At 39.4% G+C, this 17,188-nt stretch overlaps 1 protein-coding gene across 1 annotated transcript in view; it reads left to right on the plus strand.

The window, feature by feature from the left end:
* Positions 1 to 17,188, plus strand: part of SEMA3A (semaphorin 3A) — a 232,949-nt gene that overhangs the window by 53,695 nt on the left and 162,066 nt on the right. The window lies entirely within an intron of this gene.

Below are 17,188 nucleotides of genomic sequence, written 5' to 3' on the forward strand. Positions count from 1 at the left end.
GTTTGAATAGATTCTACTTGAATCAAAAGTGCTTTAAATTCCTTGAAAATCTCTTTCTTTCTTTTCTTTTCTTTCTTTCTTTCGCTTTCTTTCTTTCGCTTTTTCTTTCTCTCTCTCTCTCATGGAAACCTAGGCAGGGAGGAGAGCACAAACATGTATGTAGGATCTTACGATGATAATATGCATCTGCAACTTGCTGCTGCGTGAGCAGGTAATATTTGAATGTATCTTTACGGCGGGCCCTTAAAATAAATTTTACTGGTGGGCCCAGTACAGACATTGGGTAGGATCCCTGCTGCTGCTTGCTGCCACTTGTGGTGAAGTATGTGGATTTACCTCTACATGAAGAAGATGGCTGTGTGCGGTGCTGTAAGGACCAAGATTCCCAGGATGGATATAAATAAACATTTATTTTAGTGCAGAAAGTTTCCCGTCCTTTAATTCTTCATCCTTGCAGCGCCGCACACAGCCTTCAAATTTAAAAAAAAATTTGGGTCGAATTTCACTGTTCGCGAACCGCGCATTTACGGCGGGCCCCATTGACTTTTAATGGCAGGCAAACCTGAAAAACCTTCAGGTCATATTTGCAGTCACCAAATACTTACTAGAAGTGCACAAATAGTCCCACAACATGGACAGTGACATTCCAGAGGGGGGGGGGCAATGGCAAAAATTCCCACAAAAAATATGTATTTTAATCAGGGGCCATTTTGCTAGACCACGTGTCTTTGGTCAGATGTATCTTGGCACCGACACTGTGTGCCAGAGATATATTCAATTGCCGCTGAATGTGGTCATATAGCTCTGGGATGCCCTTCTGGGAGAAATATTTCCTTCTGGGGACCTTACATTGTGGTGTGCCAATGGCAACAAATCCACCAGTTTATATGGCAGTAATTGGTGGGCTAGCAGTTCCGACAAGCCAGCGGTTAGCCATTAGGCAAGAGGGTTTTCCGGCGTCATTAACTTTTTATGCTCAAACATTTGGGCCACGGAAGCCTGCCTTCTTCTGCCAGATGAATGTGACGATGGCAAGGTGGAATGTGGAGTGGAAGACAAATGGGAGGAGAGAGTAGAAGGAGAAGAAGCTGAGTGGCGATACACGCATTGGGGAAGTGGTGGTGACACATCAGTGGTCTGTATTTTAAATCCTTTGAACCTCTGTTTGCTCCTCTATTATGACTGGCATATGATCTGTTTGTATTAACCATTGACCTACCCCTCTGTGGAGCTTTGCATTGCAGGGACTTATGTTTTAATGATCAGGTACAAGTGAGAGGGATGATTCTTTTAACACCTCGCACTACACTTGCTCTGTGATTCTGAGTGCCCACACAGTGGGTAGGTGGGTGAATTATATGGGAGAGGCTATACGGAGGTAATATGTGCATTGGGTATTTATATATGCGCATATATGTTTCATTTCCTCCCTCCCTGGTTGATCTTGTTATCCCATTGTCATCTGTGTATGTGATCTATCTATATAGTGGAGTGTTGAGGTCTCAGGGGAATATGGTATTTATTGCATATTTGCACGTATAGGAAACAATTTTTTATCTCCTCTGTATTTGACTAAATGACTGAATTGCTGCTGTTCCGCCTCCTACTGTCACATTGGTATCCATTTTTATTCATTAATTGTATCATGTAGTGTGATTTTTAATATACATATTGGAAATAAAGATGTTGTTTAATAATTAATAGTGGTGTGGTATTGTGGTGGTGAGAAGGAGAAGAGGCAGGACGTGGAGCTCCAGGAGTGTGACTTTGTGGTTCTGACGGGGTTGCTCCCACTGGGCTCGGTGATGGGAGGCCAGGTGCCTTATTAAGGCGGTCGACCCTAGGTAAGTGTTGGGCTTACTGCGACATATGCGTTGACAGCACAGGCTGCAGATGGCAACACTATTATCAGCAGCTGACAGATTAAAAAAGCCCACACTGCGGAGCCATGTGCCTGCATCCTGGGGGTGCAAGATGCATGGTGGATGGATCGCTCCAGATGCATTTGAATTCTGCTTTTTGCCTCCTGTGCACTGCGAGTTCTGCCTGCTTCTTCTCTCTATCTGCTACTCAGTCTCTCCCCCTGAACTCCTCTCCTCTTCTTCTCTTGTGGGCACCCATGTGACACGTCATTATCGTCACTTTCACCAACACTGAGATTAGATATCTGGGAGTATGTAGCAACACCGGGGACCACCCTCTTTGGGCTGATCTGGGTGCTATCGTCAGACCACTGGGTGGCGGCCGTTGCTACCACCTGTTCCTCCCCCGACGCCAAGAAAGGCTGCGCATCGGTAAGGTGTGGGAATGGATGGTAAAATAATTCCTCTATGGTTGTGGTGGTGGTGTGTTTGGGGTTGCCCACAGCAGAGAGTGAGGAGGGTGCAGAAGCCGAAGCCACTCAACCAACTCTGGTGCGTCCTTTGATGTAATCGCATGGACCTTCTACAACTTCACACTTAGGCTCCGGCCTGGTGCACCTGCCCGACACCTATCACCCATGTGAAACGGCCTGTCTCTTCCTCTGCCTGTAATTTTAAAAATTATCCTGTGCCAAAGTCCCCAGAGAAGAGCAGTATTTGTGGAAGCAGGTATATCGCAGGCCCCAATCAGTATTTGGTGGAAGCCGATATATATTGCAACCCTCAATCAGTATTTTGTGGAAGCAGGTATATAAACCCCTTAATTAGTATTTTGTAGAAGCAGGTATTCAATCAGTATTTTGTTGAAGCAGGTATATCGCACCCCTCAATCAGTATTTTTTGGAAGCCAGTGTATCGCAGGCCTCAGTCAATATTTGGTGGAAGCAGGTATATCGCACTCCTCAATCAGTATTTTGTAGAAGCAGGTATATCACACCCCTCAATCAATATTTGGTTGAAACAGTTATATCAAACCCCTTAATCAGTGTTTTGTGGAAGCAGGTATATTGCATCCCTCAATCAGTATTTTGTGGAAGCAGGTATATCGCAACCCTCAATCAATATTTTGTGGAAACAGGTATATAGAACACCTGAATCAATATTTGATAGAAGCAGCTATATCACACCCCTCAATCAGTTTTTTTTTTTGGTGCAACAGGTATATCACACCAGTTGCAATTTGTTATTCCAATAGCGTTTGTCCCTCTATATAGCTGCGGTATCGCAGAAGAACCGTACACAACTGCTGCACAATACAAATGCACTATAATATACTTTCTATGTTAGAAAGTATATTCTAAGTATATAATATAAGTATATTACACCTATCGATAGCACACCTATACCAGTCCTTAAAAGGACTTTTGTGGCCCTATTAGCTAGTGCTTGGTGTCCCTAACAATCTGTCCCTGCTCCACAAAGTAACCTCTCCCTACACTGGAAAAACACAGAATGTAAAATGGCTGCCAGATCGGGTTCTTTTATAGGGTGGGGGTGTGTCCACGTTCTGAAACATCCCAATTGGCTGTCCTGTCCCACCTGATGATTGTCCAAAGAAGATACAGGCGGCACTCTGCTGTCAGTGATGCGGTGCACGTGTCCAGGGAAGATCCGCACGTACTTGTATAGAAAGGACCAGCACTTGCTCTGGAGTGCCGGTCCTTTCGATACAACCTGATGATTGTGCCATGGGTCAAAGTTTGGCGCAATGCAAAAGAATATGACTCATGCGAACATCGCCATATATTCGGCGAATCGCCTCAAAACGATCGCCAGGCGAACCGCAATGCGATCTCTACTTCTCTCTAATAAGCAGAAATAGCCTTTTTATCACGTTCTTAAAATATGAATTTTCACTCTTTCTTCTGATATATTTTTTTGTTGTCTAAAACATCTACTGTTAATATGGTGTTGTTTTGGGCATGTATGAGGGTTATTACCTATTGGTAATGTTTTTCTTTACTGTTCATTTGGCTACTTTTCAACTCCTCTCTAGCAGAGCAGAACTATGACATGAGACTGTTGACCTGAGTTGTCTAATGGAGGTCTGAGCTTATCTGAAAGTTACCTTCTTTTTTTTCCAAAAGCTTCAGTTGCTTCATTTACTCTATGAATACTTTACACTGTAGCTCTACTTGTTAAGATATGCTAAATGTACAGAAAGCTTGAGGAAGTTAGTGCACGGAGAGCTGCATTTTGTTATGATTACATATTGGAAATAATAAATCCAACATTAAGATCATGAATGATATTAGAAAACTCAGTTTCTATATAACTTCTAATTCTTTCTAAGAAATGGTCCAACATATCCCTTTATTGGTCTTCTATAGTCTTTACTTTTTGTTGTTGTTTATAGACTACCTAACATCAACAGTGTTTCCTATGGTGTTGTCAGGCATTTCTTAGTAACAGGTCAGTCATACAATGAAGAGGAACTATGACCTCTCCATTTTTTTGCATTTCCCATGTGATAACAATTCTTATGGCTCTATGTTGTACAATTCCTTTATTATTTCTGGTAGAAGTTATGAATGAATTTACTAGTTGTTTGCAAGGGGGGTTGTGATTGTGGGGGTGCAAGGTGTCAGATCCCCACTAATCTAATATTAATGACCCGTCCTGAGGATAAGACATCAATATTTGTAGCCTGGAGAACCCCTTTAAGCAAGACATTTATTTAGTATTTTCTGGTTTCAAATTTCCAGTGAGTATGACTTGTCATTTTCCTGGCTGTCAGTAGTGTATTTTTTGACAATTCCCTGGTATATGTTGGCTCAGACCGTGTCAAAAGGTTTTTATTCAGAAAATCTACACGTAAAATAATACCAAAGCTTATTTCCTGAATAATCTGATTTGTCCTTGTACCTAAAATAGTACAAAACAATTAGAACCTCAGAAGTGAATCTTTGGCACATTCACAAAGTCCGATGTTATCTGAAAATGATAATGACACGATTACTCCAAGAGTGGGTCTCAGATGTGGTTTGTGGCTAAAATAAACATGCAAATGTTCCCAGAGGGTGGAGTAAATCATATTTATCTCCGACTTCACGAGGGGAAGGGTGTTGGTGACTTTGTGATAGATGTGTGTCTTAAATAAGACGTCAGACGGTCTCTGCCTTGCATCCCACTGAAAGGAAACTGGAATTACGCCCTAAGACCCAGCTGTGTTGTAATTAATGTTGTGCTACAGAGATGAAAAAGAAAGGAAGGACAGAAAATGAAAGCCTGGCCTTTGTGCTTGATATATTGTCTACCTTCTCTTATCAGTATGCTACTTAATTACTAGGAGCACCGAAAGACACATACTGTATACTGGACATCATTGTTCCTTTCCTTGGGAAATTCATTAGGTGTTGATAGAATAGGAAATTATTCTACATGCTACAAAGCAGATGACTCTGGTCCTTACATAGCAGGACCCGCAGTCTCTTGTAATACAATAAAAAATAAGGAACATATGTTGTTCACAGTTTTTTTTTGTCTAGTCTAGAGACTCAAGATAAATTATCGGAACTTTGTATTGAGTGTTGTATATGATTACCACTAGACGGGTCATCTTTGGTTAGAAATGTAACATAGTAATCAGTTAAATAGATGAAGTATTGTAATTACGATGTCAAATGTCCTCTGTCCACAATGTGATATTGAGCAATGTAAATTTTAAGTATTTTAACTTCCCTGTACCATAAGTAATACAGTATTTATTTATAGGTAATAGCGGTGGGGGGGGGGATATTTATCAAGTCCTGCACTCTAGTATCCTGGCTTCAAAAAGTCACAAACTATGGCACAAAAATTGACTTTTTGCAGGTTTAAAAATGTTATGGCACCATAAAGGCAGGAAGTGAAAAACATAAATGCAAAATGAAAAAAAAAAAAGGTTGAAAGGGTTAATAAATTGCCATTCAGATTTATCACTACAGCTTTTTAAAAAGTCACTTCAGTAAGGATATGGAGTAGAAAAACTGGAGGAGTTTCTAGACAAAAGTGTTAGGTATAGAGATGTGCCAAATTTATCAACATGCAGTGTTTGATACATTTAGTGCAAATTACTCCAATGCAGATGGAAACAATACTTCCCCCCTATCATTGAAATGTCAGCAACACAATGATAATATCCACCACTATGGGTAAAGCCTTTAAATCCTATTGGTGCCCACAGTTTTAGGTTCCAGCTCTCGAACCTCAGCTATTATATAGTGAAGGCCTGGGGAACAGTAGGTCCTCAAATTCATAGGGGGAATTTACCATATAATGCACATGTGTCAAACACAAGTCTCGCCGGTGAGGCTAGTAATATGTGTAAGTTAGTGCCACAGTGTATATTTACAATCACGTTGATGCAGTGCCCCACAGCTCTACCTCCAAGCTATGTAGTGATAGCATAGCAGGGGCACGCTCCGTCAACGTGATTGTTGAGTGGCCGGGAAAGTATTGGTGAGAGCACAGATCATTGACAGTCACCATTTTCTTTTTGTGCCTCCATTGAGTAGGAGTGGAGAAGGAGGTACATACAACTGGTGGCAGCAGGTTCTCTGAGGGCAATATGGAAGCAGGCTCTGTGGGGTCAATGTGGCGGCAGGCTCTGTGGGGTCAATGTGGCGGCAGGCTCTGTGCGGTCAATGTGGCTGCAGGCTCTGTGCGGTCAATGTGGCTGCAGGCTCTGGGGGATCAATGTGGCAGAAGGCTCTGTGGGGGCCAAACAGACATCCAGCCAGAAAACAAAATAGGTAAGCATTTTTACAAACTTATTTTGTGTTATTTAGCAATATGTTACCATCAGCCTTATGGTAGCCTTCAACAGGTGATAAATGTACCTACACCTAACTGGCATAGTTACATTTATACAGTCGCAGAATTACTAGTGGACTTTGAAGACAACCCTAAGGCCTCTTTCACACTCTGCATTTGCAGATCCGCAATACATGGGCACCGTTCCGTGTGCATTCCCATTCACTTCAATCGGTCTGCAAATATGGAGATGCGGAATGGTGTGGAACGGAAGCATGGAACCCTACGGATGCACTATGGAGTGCTTCCGTGGGATTTCGTCCCGTACTTCCGTTCCACAAAAAGATAGAACATGTCCTATCTTTTTCCGGAATGGCCGGATCGCAGACACATTAAAGTGAATGGGTCCGCGATCCGCTGCGGCTGCCCCACGGGTGTTCGTGCATTGCTGCACGCCGGAGCACGGCCACATGTTCGTGTGCAAGAGGCCTAAGGCTGATGTGGCCCTCAGCAAAAATGAGTTTGACACCCTTGATATGTATTGAAGACCTACAGGGCTCCTCATGCCACGCAAATTACTATTTTATTGAGCAAACATAACAACGTTTCAACTCATCTGAGTGTTTATCCAGCTTTATCAAGACTCAGATGGGTAGAAACTTCACTATGTTCATCAGTAAAGGAATTATTTGCGTGGAATGAAGAGTATTGTGGGCCTTCAATACGTTATATGGTAAATTCCCCCTAAGTATGTGAGGACCTATTGTACCTCATCAGTGTCCTAAACAAAGGTCTAAACTTGGTTTTGGTTTTTGACTTAAGTTCTGATAATAGGTCTATGACCCATAGACATGAGAATTTTAGTCAGCAGTCGACATCAGAGGAAGCACTAATCAGACTGTCTGATTTTTATTGCTTTCCCCAGGAAATGTGAAGGGAAAAGGGTCACCAAAACATCAAGTCACAAAACATATATCTAACTATCTCTCTATAGGCTTGACAAAGACTGCATCGAGCAGTTAAAACGTTGCAGTGTGGTGAAATAAAAGGACCCACTTCTTCACTGCTGCTATATACCCATTTTTTGCTCAATACTTATCTCTCTTTCTATCTATCATCTGTCATCTATCACAGTTATTTCAGGGTAAGAACACATGGTCAGGTTTTTGCATGTAGTTTTGAAAGCCAAAAAAATGAGAAGTCATATTTGCCCTTTATATTTTCTCTCCATTTATGATCCAGGCTTGATTTTTGGCTTCCAAAACTGTATGCAGAAACTGACCATGTAGCTGTACCCTTAGAACTATTGCATTATTTTTTTTTATTAATATAACTACTATTATCAGAGCTAGAAAACACTAAATATGCAGTGATGCCTGTGAGTAATATAAAGGAGGCATTAGACCCCCTCATTGTATATCATTTTGCATTTAGCATTAAACTTTCTAACACATATGCTCTTTTTTTACCATTCAGTTTCACAGCACTAACACTTCATAAGAATTAACAGTTCAAATGCTACTGAGTGTCAATGAACAGCAGATATTTCCTTATGCACAGCACCAGCAGCTCTCTACCATGACTGACCTTTTTTTGTGTTACTGGTTGGAAATAGCTTCTGTTCTCATTACTGGCAATATATATTCTGCTTTAATCTTTTATTGTGTCTGAGGCCAAATTAGGGTTTTAAATAACGACAGAACATAAAGAATATATGATTGTTTCATGCTACATTTCTAATTCTTATTAGGATTTTTTTCTCGCTATTTGACTCTACAGAAGACGACAGCTAATAGAAAACAAATGGCCACTCAAGCAACTTTTCCCCCATAGAAAATAATGAAGATCTGATATAAAACCAGTTTATGACTCTTCTGGGCACAATGAAATATTGTTGACCTCAACTCGTTTTCCAAAGCTTTAAAGTAGTTAACGACATGTTACAATTTTATAACTCAATTTCTTGTAACTTAAACAGAAGCACACCACGAATCCAGGTAGATTACGTCATCTGATTGAAATATCCCAAAAAGTCTTCTTTTTTTTATTTTATTTTTATACTTTTGCTAAAATGTTACACATTTTTACCATTTAGATGACTGTGACAACGTCCTTCGTTATCATAATGATTGTTCTTAGGGGGCATTCACACGACCGTATGTATTTTGCAGTCCACAAAACGAGTATCCACAAAAAATGAAAGCATCCATGTGCTTTCTACGTCCATATGTCCATTCTGCGAAGGATAGAACATGTCTTGTTTTTGGCCGCAAATGCAGACCATGAACCTATTGAAGTGAATAGGTCAGGATGCAACACGAATGTCACACGGACAACATCAGTATTCTGTGGATACACATTTTGCAGACCAACGATACATGCAGTCATGTGAATGCCCCTTTAAAGGGCATTTAGTAATAATAGTTTCCTAATAGTTTCCTAAGATGAAGATGCTTTTCTCACGTAATATCATTTCTATTGAAATAAAATTCTCCACTTCTCCAGGGAGACCCACTGTCACTGTTGCCAGAAGACATTACAAAAGTCTTAGCTGCAAAGATACACAGAGCAGATGGAGCTGATTAGAATTAATTATAGTTTTGTTGGGGTTAAATTCTGTATAACTAGTAATTTATTAGTTTGAACCTCAGCTCATACTGGCCTTAGGAGTCCAGTGGGTGGTCCTTCTTAGTGATTGACAGATAACGGACTGTCTTGCTGTGTAGGATCACCCACTGGACTCCTAATGCCATATTATGCTGAAGCTGAAAAGGATAACTGACTAGTTACACTAAATTGTTCAACAAATATGTACATAATCTGCTCATCTTCTCCTGCTCCATACCATGGTGTCTGCATATTGGACTGCATTTGGTGGGTTGCCTTGAAAGACAATAGATCTCAGTAGTCGCATATATGAGAAATGCAGAAGAACACTTTTAGTGTAAGATAAAGGCTTCATTTTTGGCATACATTTTAGTTATTATGAAATGAAATTCATAGCAATTTCTAAAATTCTTCTATTTTTCTGACCTAACCACTACACTTACTAGCAGAAGTGATTCAGATAACAGCACAGATATTGTGCAGCAAATAAAATTTTCTGTAGATACCAGCTCATGTTATCCTAAAAATACAGGCATTATTTGCAGCACTTGTAATATGCCAAAGGACTGGGATTGGCTATCCGTGCATTATAGCAGATTCTCTCACCTCTTTATTCAGAGTGCAGGTAAAGTTAAAGAGTTCGAGACTTTCCCACAATCTATATGTGTTACCAAGCCACATAATTCACATAGCTAGCCAAGTACAGCATTCAGCTATCTCTGCCAGTCCCAAAGACTTTGAATGGAGTGTGAGCGTGCATGTTCAACCGCTGCTCCCTTCAGACTCCTCGCTTCAATCATGCATATTTTAGCCATTGGTGGGCGTCAATATGTTGGGTCCCTAAGTAATCAAACATTTATCACCTACTCTGTGAGCTGTGGATAAGTGTTAATTTTGGGACCCCCCCGTTAATGGAGTATGAAAGTTAATTTATTAAGAAAAGAGATTTGTGTATGATAGTTATATAGATATCAAAGCAGAGTTACGAAGTCTGGCATTTCAGTAAAAAGTGCATTGAATTAACATTCACAAACTTTATGAAGAGGCACAGGCCTCTTTGGTGTATTTTATGGCAGTTTGTGTGACTGTGTGACTGTTTTCTTTGCCTGAAAGTACTACACTTATGAATTTCTTCCTAAAGACAGATTTTCTAAATAGTTGCCTGAGGCTAAAAGAGATGCGTTTTGTAAATGTATTTTCATAGGTAAAATAATTTTATGGAAATTTTTGACATTATATATTTGTTCATTGAGGCCAGTTTAATGGGTCCTTTTCACAATCTAATCTGTATGTAAATCCTGTCTGTCCCAAAGTCTTCCGTTAGGTAAAACAGGAAGAAAACGGGTTGTGATGTAATTTAATAAACAAGTTCAGGAGGGGACCGGATGCCTTTCCTAAAAAATTATAATAGTGCAAGTTATTGGTGCTAGCTTCATGAAGATAGGTTGTTGATCCAAATATTTATCCTGAAATTTTTTATTTTCCATATCAATATTTATATAAAAAAAAAAAAATACAGCTGTTTTCACACTGACCACTAAACCTATTAGGTACAACTTCTTGGACTATACAGATCAATTTGCTGCGGTTATCTGTTAATTATTACAGGCAGGGTTATAATGACAGAAATATTAGATGGTTATGTAGGTAGATAGGTAACATGGGATCTACCATTCACAATAGGCTATTGTCAAAGCTTATCGACTCCCTTCTGACCTTTTACATAGATCGCAGAGCATGTTTAGAAAACTCTCCCATAAAAGTCAGTGAGGTCCCTTCATGTCCATTGTGTTTGTAGCCCATGGTACATAATGTAAAGCATATCTCTAAATGCCATTAAGAATAGCTCAGGCAAGATTGCAGCCCCCATAATCATGTTCAGGCAACTGAATAAAAACATTTACAAAAATGATATGTGTCACACCCTGGCTGAGACGCTTTCCGATGCAATTGGACAGTGCTACAGCCAGGGAAGAAGGAGACACCCACAGAGAAAGACTGTGTCTCCTTCCCATTGCTCCGATGCTCAGTATTAGCATACTGAGTGGGGAAAATACCGGACCGGGAGGCACAGCGCAGCGTAGGAGGCATATTTTTGGAAAATAGGCAGGGTGGCAGCACCCCGCAAGTACAGGTACTTATCTTAATTTTAAAAATCCGGTGAAAGGTGCTCTTTAAGGCAGAAAAAAGACAGGTCAGTCTGTTAGCCTGCAAAGGTCATCCAGAGGAAGGCAAAGACCCCTAGAAGCCAGTTCCCCTCATCGTTCCCTTCTATGTTGGTGTAGAAACTTTCTTTGTTATATCTACCCCCTTGTTATATCTATGTCTTATTTATTACATTTAACTATGAATATTATCCTTCTTTTTTCCCTTACTATGGTACTATTTGCACCTGAAGAGTCTGGAAGATACTTATGCTCTGCCCTCTATTTACATTGCATGCATGCTTATCCAAATGGACTATTAATATATTTGTTTTATGTCTATGGTTTCCTAAATCCCTTATACATGAATGCATTATTGAGCTATTTAGTGATATGTGACTATAATGTACCTACTGTTGGCACCTCTTAACAGTTAGGAATTATTAAGTGTAACCCAAGGCTTGAAGTTTACCCAAAGGATGGAGTTGGTGCTCTATTGTGTGGTATTTGACAGATTCTTGTTACTTGATTGTCTTGTAGTCATTGTTGTTGATTTCCCTCAGCAATATGTTCAAGAATAGGAAAGACAGAACAGCTATATATGGACCTTTCATGAACTTTTTAAAAGAACATAACAGTCTTGTGTACAGTGTACTTTAGACACAACACCACATTAGAGGAAGGATATTTCTTGCATTTTAAATTGTTTGTTCCTTCTGGCCTGAAAACAATACCACAATGCATTGTCATCGACATGATAGTGAGGTTCAAACAGCCAACTGTAATGTGTATGGTGGAATTTGGCATGAGGCTTCAGCTTATAGGAAGACTTACAGTTGTGTGTATAAATATATATATATATATATATATATATATATATATATATATATGTGGTCCAAGACCATGCTAATTACTGTGTACATTTATAGTCAGGTCCATAAATATTGGGACATCAACACAATTCTAACATTTTTAGCTCTATACACCACCACAATGGATTTGAAATGAAACAAACAAGATGTGCTTTAACTGCAGACTGTCAGACTTTAATTTGAAGGTATTTACATCCAAATCTGGTGAACGGTGTAGGAATTACAACAGTTTGCATATGTGCCTCCCACTTGATAAGGGACCAAAAGTAATGGGACAATTGGCTTATCAGCTGTTCCATGGCCAGGTGTGTTATTCCCTCATTATCCCAATTACAATGAGCAGAAAAGATGTCCAGAGTTCATTTCAAGTGTACTATTTGCATTTGGAATCTGTTGCTGTCAACTCTCAAGATAAGATCCAAAGAGCTGTCACTATCAGTGAAGCAAGCCATCATTGGGCTCAAAAAACAAAACAAACCCATCAGAGAGACGGCAAAAACATTAGGCATGGCCAGAACATTCTTAAAAAGAAGGAAAGCATCGGTGAGCTTAGCAACACCGGAAGACCACGTAAAACAACTGTGGTGGATGACCGAAGAATTATTTCCCTGGTGAAGAAAACCCATCACAACAGTTGGCCAGATCAAGAACATTCTCCAGGGGGTAGGTATATGTGTGTCAAAGCCAACAATCAAGAAAAGACTTCATCAGAGTGAATACAGAGGGTTCACCACAAGATGTAAACCATTGGTGAGCCTCAAAAACAGGAGGGCCAGATTAGAGTTTGCCAATCGACATCTAAAAAAGCCTTTTCAGGTCTGGAACAACATCCTATGGACAGATGAGACCAAGATCAACTTGTACCAGAGTGATGGGAAGAGAAGAGTGTATATATAAGGAAAGGAACTGCTCATGATCCTAAGCATACCACCTCATCAGTGAAGCATGGTGGTAGTAGTGTCATGGCGTGGGCATGTATGGCTGCCAATGGAACTGGTTCCCTCGTATTTATTGATGATATGACTGCTGACAAAAGCAGCAGGATGAAATCTGCAGTGTTTCGGGCAATATTATCTGCTCATATTCAGCCAAATGCTTCAGAACTCATTGGATGGCGCTTCACAGTACAGATGGACAATGACCCAAAGCATACTGCAAAAGGAACCAAAGAGTTTTTTTAAGGGAAAGAAGTGGAATGTTATGCAATGGCCAAGTCAATCACCTCAACCTGAATCCGATTGAGCATGCATTTCACTTTCTGAAGACAAAAACAAGTGGCACTTATGCAAACTGTTGTAATTAATACACTGTTCACCTGATTTGGATGTAAATACCCTCAAATTAAAGCTGACAGTCTGCAGTTAAAGCACATCCTTGTTAGTTTTCTTTCAAATCCATTGTGCTGGTGTATAGAGCCAAAAATGTTAGAATTGTGTCGATGTCCCAATATTTATGGACCTGACTGTATATACCATATTTCCAGTGTCCTTTGATTGTTAAAAAAGAAAAGTCCAGCACAGAGACAATTGTCCAAGTAGTCACTTTTCCTTGTTGGGCTCTATTCATATTGGTTTTTTTTCAGGGGTTCTGGACTATAACCAAGAATAGATGAGTTTGCAGAGCTATTCTTGTCTATTAAAATACTGGAACCATTTAGAACCTCATAAAACGTCGGAAGGATCTGTCAAGTAGATGGATTTATAGCTGCTATCTATATGTTAGGAACAGAAGTCATAATACTAACATGACTGCTGTGGTATGTTCTACTGAGCAGTAGTGTATAGTGCTAATTAGCAGCAGTGGCAAATAAATGGTAGTCACCTGACATTCTGAAGTATTCTGTAATTCCAAAGATCAAAGTTCACCATAAAAGGGTTTTCTGGGATAAGGACATTGACGACCTATCCTCAGAATAGGCCATCAATATTAAATCAGTGGTGGTCCAACTGTTAGCACACCTGCCAAAGATTTTTTTTAAAGGGAACCTTCTACCTTCACGCTGTATGTGTAGAAGCGGCAGTACATGGTAATGTAGCTACAACCCATTAAAGTGAATAGGATGAAGCTGCAGTTACTTGAACCACTACAACCAGGTAGACACTGTGTAGGTAGATGCCGACATGTTAATTTTAATGAGGCCTCAGTGCTCACACAATGCATTGCCCCTTCAAACTGCTGATCAACATTGAGTGCCTAGAGTCACACTCCCACCAATCTCACATTGATGGACTATTTTGAGGGCAGATTAATAGCATCCTGTTATTTGAATACACCTTTAATGTGTATAAAACACACTACTAGTGGACTGCAATTGCATCCAAGCTGTTAAGAAAGCTGTCTCTAGGTTAACTGTGAGCAGGTTGGACTGGCCCACAGGGGTACAGGTAAATCCCCCAATGTGCTCCTGAGCAAGGTGGGCCCCTGATCTCCCACCACCTGCACAGTTTATTATTATAGACACAATCAGATAACTGAGATGACTTCTAAGTATAGAGGAAAGCTACCACTATCCTCTACCCCCCCAGAACCTACCTTCTCATAGGTGCTGCAGGAACCCCCATTTTTAATCATCTGGTATTATCTTGCTGCTGTGTGAGCAGGTACGTAGTGTGGATTCCCAAAATACATTTTACTAGTGGGCCCTAGGCACTTCAGTCCCACACGGACTGTGAGTTTATGTAAATATGCATAAAACACAGTGAAATCTATATAATATCTAGATATAACAAAAAAACAACACAAAAAAAAATAAAAAATAAAGGCATTCATTATAAAGGTTCAAGGGTCTGTTTCAATTATGAAATGAATTAGAAACTCCAAAAATATGATCAACATGCTACACACAGTAAGCAAGAACTGTAACTTAAAACTTACAACCGAGATACACAATTTGCTTTTAAGTCATACACAGTGATACAGTATTGAATCCCTATTACATGATCTGAAGCTGCTTGGCAATATTCATCTCTTCCAAGTATTTTTATAACTTTCTTCATACATCAAAACCTGTTGAGTACATGTTCAAGCTATGCAGTATTGGAGACGTATTCTTGTTCCATCTAGAGCTTATAGTACATTGATGAAAGTAAAACATAAGTGATGACAAGGCAGAAACACTTTGTGACATGTGCAGATAAGGTGGCATGAAATCCAAGGTCATGAAAAGGGTCAGCATGCAAGACAATATTAGAACACAGAACTGTGCAAGTCAAGTCATATGTCTTGTGTCACCAGCTATATTATGTTCCTTTATGCATTTGGGATTGCAGTGATGTGCATTCACTGCCTAGATTTGCAGGTCTATGGAAACATAACATAATCATTATTAGTGTTGAGCAAATCGAGCTTAGGATCATAGATCCAAAGTTGATATAGTCTAATACGTCGTTTTAATACTGTACTGAGACCTGCCAAAGTCGCAAAGACTCTGGTGAATGAGTTTGGTATTAATTTCTGCATCTTTAAAAACTCTTTTAAATTCAGAATCGGAAATCTGTTTTGGTACTGGCTGGTACCTAGGTACCAAACGCCATTTTGGATTGCTATTTAAAATGATTTTTAAAGATATAGAAATTATTTTTGCCTCAACGGGTAAATTGAATTTTCCCTCAACAGAGGCTACATATTTTAATGCTGTACAAAGTGTTAGTTTGATTCACTCAATACTAAATTGTGTATTTCCTAACTAGAATGTAATTTTTTTATTTAATTTTTCTCTCTCATCATGCTATTACTAAGAATTGGTCGAGATAAAGTGAGGAAAATTTACTATATCCTAGTTCTCCTCGCAGCAGTCCTGATTATGAAATTTTTGGCAGAGGCAAAAATGTATGCAATGTCTTATTGTCCTTGAAGACAGCTAGGCCAGCACAAATGCAGACATCGCTATTGATATGGAAATAAGTTATTTCAGATTTAAATGAACAAAATGAAAGTGTTTGACTAAGGTGACTATCATATCATCAATGATGGACATACAAAAGGTAGAACACAATAGAATTATGGCTGAAAGCAGCCATTATTGTAGTTTTTACCTTTAAACTATTGAAAAAATTTGCATCTTAGTTTGGAAAAGAAATGTTTTTTGTCATAGTGATCTAAAATATCTATATATAATATCTCAGGCTCAGTCTAAAGAGTTTGTATAGGAAGTGCAGGATTTGTGTAGAGATATTGGGGATACTTCTCTGTTGATGTCTAGAGGACATTTAAGCTGCTGGTAATCACTTCAGTTGTATGCACTAGAGGTACAAATTGAGAGATTATTGAATTTGTATCTGCACATTTTAATTTTTCATAATTCATTGTTTTGTCTGGTTATAGTTATTTTGGTGGATCCAGCCAAAGCTCTGTTTATATGATGTTATAACTTATTTTTAACTTATACGCTATGGCCCATGCTTCAAACGGATGCCTCTGTTGCATGCCCTGCATCACCTAAAGGGTTCCATTGTAAAGGAATGCAGACATGCAACACATGAAGATGTACTGTACTGTACTGTACTATTTTGTAGCAAAGGCCATGTTCTTGTGCACTAAATTCCTATATATGGATACACATATCCCTAGAAGCTTTTTGGATATGGTCAAATGGGGCATAATGACCCTTGTGGCTTATAGTGTTGCTTGCGAATGATCTAATCGCCAATTTTTATTGTGAATATTGGCACATTGAGAATTCATGAATATCTAGAATATGGTGCTATATCTTCGTAATTGCGAATATTCTAGATTTTTTTTTCATCAGTACCCATGAGCCATCACTGCTTTTTGCTTGTGAGCCAATAAGAAGTCTACAATATATTTGACTTTAGGAATAGTGTTGATCACAAATTTTCAGATTGCCGATTTTTGCAATCAAGAAAATAATGACTAGAGATCACAAATTCATGAATATATGACAAATATT

Source organism: Bufo gargarizans, chromosome 2 (assembly GCF_014858855.1).
Source record: "Bufo gargarizans isolate SCDJY-AF-19 chromosome 2, ASM1485885v1, whole genome shotgun sequence".
Classification (NCBI taxonomy): domain Eukaryota; kingdom Metazoa; phylum Chordata; class Amphibia; order Anura; family Bufonidae; genus Bufo; species Bufo gargarizans.